Consider the following 7,962-nt stretch of genomic DNA (forward strand, 5'->3'; position numbering starts at 1 on the left):
CTACTTAGAGCAGTCATTCTCAGCCAGGATGCTGCGGCACCCTGAGGTGCCTTGAGATCCTTTCCAGGTGCTGTGCGGTTTTATGCAATGTTAGTACTGTTAGGTGTGTAAACATGATTCACAAGCGTGGCGGGCTTACCCATAGCAGCCCAGAGTGTCTGGGCTTGGAGAATCCTTATTGTGATTGGTGGAAAACTTCTACCAATCAGACACCTGCTGGGGAGTGGCTTGTCCTGCCCCTACCTGGGGAGAGGCAGAGAACCTGACTTTGTTGAAGGCTGCACCTTGTTTCAACCTGATTGGTCCATCTGCAATCGGGGGGGGGGGGGGGGGGGGGCCTTTGGGGGGGGAAAAAAAAAAGGGGGCCCCACATGGGGGGGGGGGGGGTGGAGCCTTTGGAGGGGATAAAAGAACAGCGTGCCCAGCATGTGGGTGGCTGCGTTGAAGGATGGAGAAGAGGACGGACAAAGAAAAAGCTGGTGTGAGCTGGCCAGCAGGGCGGAGCTATTGCCCTAAAGAGCCCCAAAGCTCCCCCTCACTGAAGGGGGGCAGTGAGTGGCTGTGTCCCCAGGCCCGCCGCGGAGGAGTGCTGTGAACGGTGCACAGCTCGGTGCATGGAAGTTGGGTCTGCAAACCCCGGCATGAGGCCAAAGCCTCAGTGCATGAAGCCCCAGACACTGGGAGCTGCACAAGGCAGTTTGGGTCTGCAACCTCTGTGGGGTGTGAAGCCAGGAAACCAGAGCTGGCAGGATGGTGTGGTCTGGTGGGACCTGACTCTGGGAGCTGCTTGAGGCAGCTCAGGTCCACCATTTCCTGGCATGCAGCCAAGATGCATGTGCACACTTGGTGTGCAGCTGGCCCCAGGTGGGGACCTGGGCCTCGGAGCCGCAGGAGGTGGCCTGAGCCCCCAACCCTGCGCAAAAGGCAGTACACTCGGTACGCATGACGGTGCACCAGGCCTCGAGTGGGGCAGGTAGCCTGGAGAGCCCAGGACAGTTGTGGGGCCTCACCCTGGAATCGTGAGTAACCGGGGAAGGGGATTCCCACAGGGGAGGAGGGATCTTTCCCCTCATTTGTGAGATTAGCCCCTTGAGAGAAAGCCCTGAAGAAGCAGGGCTCCCCAGGTTTTGGAGGTTCTGCTCCTCAGGGGATATCCTGACAGGGGCAAGGAAGGCTAGAAAGGCACCGGGGATCTTTCTCCGTCCTGGTTACTGGGGCACAGCCACTGCTCCACAACAGCCTGGGCCTTGGTGCCCCTTAAAGAGGTCATCTGCCCCTTCATGCGCCTTATATTCTGTAAACAGCGCCTCATATTTTGTTCATTTAAGCACCTGGATTTGTGAGTTGATTCACTGTTATAGAGTTGCTGTTGTATAACCCCAACCCCGGTTGGGACCTTCTCCTAACACTTACCTGTGTTTTCCCTGAATATAGATCTGTGGTATAAGGCACTGGCGATGCATAGGGGGTGCACGCGGGAAAAAATGAGTGAATGAGTGAGAAAACTAAGAGCTGACATTTTCCAAGGGGTGCTTTGAATCTATCAAAGGGTGCCGCAAGGGTGTAGGGACCAAACCACCATGTTTCCTATGTATGTAAAATACTGTAACAATATAAATCACATACAAAATAACAAGTAATAATATTAAAAAATCAGAGGAAACAAAAAAACTAGCTCACTTGATGGGTCCTCTGATTTAAAAAATATATATTATTACTTGTTATTTTTTTACATGATTTATATTAGTATTATGTTATTTTATTTAAATAAAACATGGTGGTTTGGTCCCTAAACCCTTGGGGTGCAGTTTCACTCTTGTTCTCTTAGTTAATGTCTCCCTTTTTTCTTTCTGAAATTCGCCTCCGTTGCTGTGCACCACATTTGTTTTAGTCTTCAGCAGCTTCTAGCTTTACTTTCCTTGGCACTTTGATCTCCTAGTGAGACCTGGCACCTTGATTCCCTTTGTTTTGTTTTGTTACCTGTGCCAGTTTCTATTTATTTGTCTGTTTGGGTTAAACAGACACTGTCAAGCTTAAGGCAGCTGAGAAATGACCCATCATTGTTTCTTTTTATGCAACTGCTTATTAGAGGTGCTAGATAGCCATTTATCAGTGCCATCAATCTCTGTGCAGGGCAAGTACAGCACAAAAGCTGTGGAAGGGAAGTGCCATGCTTCACCGATGGTGCACCACAACTGTGTTTTGAGTGATTCTTTCCCTGTGGGGATTCAGCCTGGGTTATGCAGGGTAATCTGATCCCCTAAATCATGAAGTTCTAGCCCTCTGTGCTGTGAATGAAGAATGCCTTGCATTGCCTTAGCTTGGCTAAGTCTATCCTAACCATGCGGTTGGTCCAATAAAAGATATCACCCACCCAAAAAAATCCTTGCCTCTTGTATATAAAGGATTCTGCTTACTAAAATAAAAATGGGATGACGTAGTTGGGGCTGGTCCTGCCTTGAGCAGGGGGTTGGACTAGATGACCTCCTGAGGTCCCTTCCAACCCTAATTTTCAAGATTTCTATGATTTAATGTAAGGTGGGATGTGTTTATAATAAAAGTCAACTTTGCTGAAGCTTGTATGGGTTGGAAAGAAGCCTGAGTTGAGTATACAATGTTGTGAAGCTCACGATAGAAATTGATTGGTATGTCCTCTTCACTCAGCCTACACCATGAAATAAGGCAAGCTCCACCAAAAGAAAGGGTGTTCATTTAAATATAAATAAAAGGAAATGCAACTTCATCCTGTGGATAATCGATCTGTGTGCACCACAGGAAATTGCACGTCACAGACAGTCTTTGAATGGTTGCATGACTAGTAACCCCTCTGGCTATGACAGTTAAATTAACGATAACGGTAATCCAGTTTCATGGTTATAGTCTTTGCTGATTGTGTGTGGGGGATCAAAAAGCAGGGTTTTTTTTTTCTATGTGTACAATTTATATAGGTGTTTTGTGGAATGGGGGTGCTTTTGATTATTTGTCAGAGGCAGGAATGTCATATGAAGCTGGCAAATAGTTTGATCAGCTTGAGCAAATCCTATATTCCTAATATCATTTAAGATATGAGTATCTGGCCATTAGGAGCTAGATTCAAACCACCAAGCAGCTATCAAATGTCAGCAACCTGGATGCATCTGAATGAGTGATGGAAGAGTTCACATCCCAGTACTGGTCTACTGAATCATGCAGTTTGCTAACTGTTCCCATCTCTTAGCAGATTTGTGGAGTAACAGAGAGACCAGTTTGGAGTGGAAGCCTTCTGTTCTCAGGAATTTGATGAGGGATAGATTATTTCTTTTTTTGGTTCAGAAAAGAAAAATGGGTACAGGGTTTAGGACTATTAGATTGGGCCCTTGGTTGGTATAATCATGAATAAGGCAAGTATTTTTTTAATGTCATCATTTATCTTGCAACTTTTTCTACTGATTCCTGGCAATTGTTTTTGCCTTCTGTGTATCCCATGTCTAGAAGAATGTTTTCCTAGTCAGAAGTCTGGCAGGGATTTTAGAAATGCCAGCCAAATACTTACTGATTATCTTTACCAGTGATTTCGTTTAGATTCCTTTGTATAGTAGCATAAACATAATCCATTTTATTGTGTAAAATCTCTTTACATACTCAAGGGACATGTGGGAACTTAGACCTAAAATACCTGTAATTACAGACCACCTGCTGGGTTTGCAAAAAGCCCCCATATTGCAAGGAGCAGCCTGCAAAAAAAATGGAATATTATGCACCGGTGTAGAACTAAAAGAAAAAAATTGCAACAAGTAATTTGATTTTAGCTGCTTTGTTCTGTCTGCAGAGGACTGGCAAGCAGTGTAATTATTCACAGATTTATAGAAGGACGACCTCTTAGAATTTTTGACTCTTTGGTTGAATGGGAGTAGTTGGAATTGGTCAAATAGATCTCATGGTGCTTTTTCCCTAGTCTCCCATTGCAGGAATGTGCAAGGACTCCTGATGTAAATGTTAAATTAGATTTCCAGTACTACTTATGCACATAACGTTGGAATTCATTTCCCATGAACATTTCTGCCTTGGGTTTTTTAATTCATTTCAAAGTTTGACTACTCAGACAATTATTTATATAATCCAGCCAGCTTCACCTTTATGGATGTGTCCGATGTGGTAGAGTGCTTTACTCCAAGTCTTGCTTTAGTTTTGAAAATGCTTGGAGTGGGAACACAACTGATTGAAATCCAGTTAAATCTGGAAGTGAAAGAGTGGATCTTAACTGCCCCGGGGGGGGGGAATTCTGTAACTTGTTTGGACTCACCTATGTTTTCCAAGGATTTAAGCAAAATCTTCATAAAGGCTTTGACAGAGGGAGGCATGGATCTGATTCTGTAATTCTTAACTACCCAGATCTTTATTGTAAGCCATATGGGCATGGCTATATACCTGTTGGCTTTGAGGCATCCGAGATGTATAGTCAGATGTGCAACCCTCCCTTGAGGGTGGGAAGCAATCTGTCTGATAGGATTGGACAAAGTCATCTCAAGTCATTGGTCTACTCATATAAATTACTGTGTGCAAAAAAAGACAGTGCATTTAAATGAGTCTGATACATGGATAGTAATACAAGCAGTATTTTTCATGCTTCTCCAGAAAGGTGGAGAACATCCATAATTCAAACTCGAGGTACTGAAAATTAAGAATAGAAAGAGTTACAGAGCGCTACTCCAGCTCTCATGTTAGTATTGGAGACAGATGCTAAACCACAGATTCTAAGAATTAATCAGTTATTTTCCGTCAGCTCCACTACTATAAATTGCATGAAATTAAAGGCATTGGTGATGGCAAAGACTAGTAAATGCTAGAATTTCTTTAGGGATCAGGGAGTGCTCAGGGGTCTCAGACAGAGGCAAAATATTTCTTGCAAAGAGAGTTTAAAATTATTTTAATTATTTGAAATGATTGATGTGCTGCAATGATGAAATCCAAGTCTTGGTGATCTCAGGGTTTAATTCTGTTTTTGATTTAGCTTTGCAGGTTGCTGTGAAAAGGAAGCTGTTTATTTTGTTTCGCACCCATCATTTTTCCCCCTGAGCTCAGATTGGCAAAGAGATTGAGCAATATTGCCTCCCTCTGTAGTGTGGGACATGGTCCTTTTTATTAGCTCATCTGAGCATATTTTACCTAACTGATTCCTTGCCAGTTCAGGGGTGAAGGCTTTGATGGTACTCCCATCTTTCCTAGGGTGGCCATCGTAGAGGACATTCAGTTTTCTGCTACTCTGTCTGCTGTCCTCTATTGATCCAAAACCTGACGCCTTTATGTCTTGAAGAGAAAAATAGAGGACATAGTGGCATATGGTTTTGCCTTTATCAATAGAGGACAGAGGACAACCGGACTGTCCTCTATGATGGCCACCCTAATCTCTCTTCTTCCCTTTTTATCGTACATTGTAGGTGGATTTGGAGATTTTATTTTCTTATTTTTGTACTAAAACTCCCTAAGTTTGTTAAGGAGTATGGTTGGTGTGAAGGGCTGGAGGAGATGTTCTGGAGGATGCCTTGCCTTTGGACAAATGTTTAGTACATGAAAGCATAGGATTGCAGGTGATTCAAGAAGCTATTTTAGCCCTGTGTTATTTATCACAGGCACATCCCAATTAGCCCAAACTATGAGGTGGATCCTACTTCCCCTGACTCCCCATCCTCTTCCACCTTGCAGCAACAAGCCCATTGGATAGGACAAGGTACAAAGTTTTAAGTTAAAAAATTTCAGTTAACATTTCCCAAACTAGAGCTGCCATCCTGATGAAAATGGTAGATACCAGGACTACAGATGTTAAGGGTAGCTTGAATTTTCTATTTTGATTCAATACCAGAAAAACAAAATTGGGCAAATTCAGCCCTGGAGACAGCAGGTGCAATAAATATGCAATTAATAACACAAGGCAAACAGTAGCCTTAAATGTGACCAGACTCTGTATAATAGTAGGCAATGGGGAAAACTAGCTGACTTGAGTTTGCTGATAGATTAGAGGTGTTTAATTTACAGGGGGTAAATTAAACAGCTCCAACTCTTTCAGCAGCTGGAGCTGAGCTATCTGAACACTGGAGAAGTGAGTCTCCAAAGCAAGGGGTATTAGCATACAGTTAACAATTCTTAACAATTCTTCTCACTTCCCCTTGTCACAGGAAATCCTGTGTTCCCTCGTGTGACCTTTCCTAGCAGTGGAATTTCATGAGCTTACAGCTCTGAAGTGGCAAATACCTAACTCTCAAATAGTAAAACAAACAGAAAGCAGTTCTTTCCACTGCGTTTGCTGGCTTGCTTGAGGCTCAGCGTGCACTGAACTTGTTCCACGCGAGATGCCCATGGGGTCAATATGGGGTGACGAAGAACAGCTATGTTGTTGTCTGATGAGTTCAGTGATTTCAACAACTTTTATCCATAGGTTTCGTTTTCTAACTTGCTGCAGAGACTATTGCTGACAGTTCTATATAGCCAAATACATCGCTTAATTCTTCTAATGTTGCACCAGACCACTGCATTGAAATAAGACTTGCCAAACACATTGTGGCATCCACCAACTTTCACGTGCACGTTTTCTGTGATCTTTGAAGCTACAGCCTGTTTTTCAGCTATGGTAAGTTTTCTAGAGGCATAAAAACCTCAGTTAATAGAAAATTCAGTTTCAACTTCTTTACTGCAGCTACCAGTATTGTCTTTTGTGTAACATTGTCTTAGTCAAACGGCTGTTTCCCTATTTTGCCTCTTGACTCTTGGGGCCAGATTTTCAAAAGTACTTGCCCATAAAGATTTGGATAGGCAGGCAGTGAGGTATTCAAAAGTATCTATGCAAGTGAGGTACCAAGTTCATACTGACTTCAATAGGGGGGCTTTCCCTACCTACGTGCTTTTGAAAATGGTTTGGAAATATGGCCCTTATTGTTCCAACTATAACAGAAGCGGCCAGAGTTGAGATTTATGGGCATATTGATCCAGGTGTTATGTTGTCTAAAACTACTGTAGCAGTCAAAAGAAAGCAGTCATAGCAAGGTGTTCTGGGTGTTGTGGTGACCAGTGATGGCTCCTGGCAATAACACAAGAAATTATGGAGACAAGGGGCTTTTTTACATGTTCTCTGGGGGTGGAGGGCATGCTTTCATTGGAGCAGCTCTGAGAACTGCTCTAATTAAAGTGCCCAGAGCATCTCATGTAACAGCATCCCCATGCTTCAAAATGGCAGCAGAGGTGCTTTATCTGAAGCTAATTGAACGAGCTTTAGTTAAAGCACCCCACCACCATTTTGAAGTGCAGGGACACTGATACATGAGGTGCAGAGGCTGGCTGGAGCAAGCTAATTGGCATGCTCCAGCAGACTTCACAGATTTCATAGACATTAGGGCTGGAAGGGACCTCAGAAGATCATTGGGTCCAGCCCCCTTGCCCCGGGGGCAGGAAGTCAGCTAGGGTCAAAGGATCCCAGCAAATTAAACATCCAAATGTCTCTTAAAGGAGTCCAGAGTAGGTGCTTGCACCACTTCTGGCAGCAGTCTGTTCCAGGCCTTCGGGGCTTGGACAATAAAGAAATTCTTCCTTATGTCCAGCCTGAATCAGTCTTGGAGGATTTTGTGACCATTTGACTTTGTCATCCCTTGGGGTGCTCTGGTGAACAGGCATTCCCTCAGATCCTGATGTAGACCCCTTATATACTTATAGGCAGCCACCAAATCTCCCCTGAGCCAGCTTCTCCACAACATTTTTAAATTGTGGAGCCCAGACTTGGATGCAGTGCTCCAGCTGCGACCTCACCAAGGCCAAGTACAGCAGGAGGATGACATCCTGAGATTTGCTAGAGAGGCATCTATGGATGCAAGCCAGGGTTTTGCTCAGTTTACCAGCTGCAACATCACATTGGTGGCTCATGTTCATCTTGTGGTCAATCATGACCCCCAAGTCCCTTTTGGCCGTGGTGCTAGCAAGCATAGCACTGCCAAGCCT

This window comes from Gavialis gangeticus, unplaced genomic scaffold (genome assembly GCF_001723915.1).
Source record: "Gavialis gangeticus isolate Ggan-Ray unplaced genomic scaffold, GavGan_comp1, whole genome shotgun sequence".
Lineage (NCBI taxonomy): Eukaryota > Metazoa > Chordata > Crocodylia > Gavialidae > Gavialis > Gavialis gangeticus.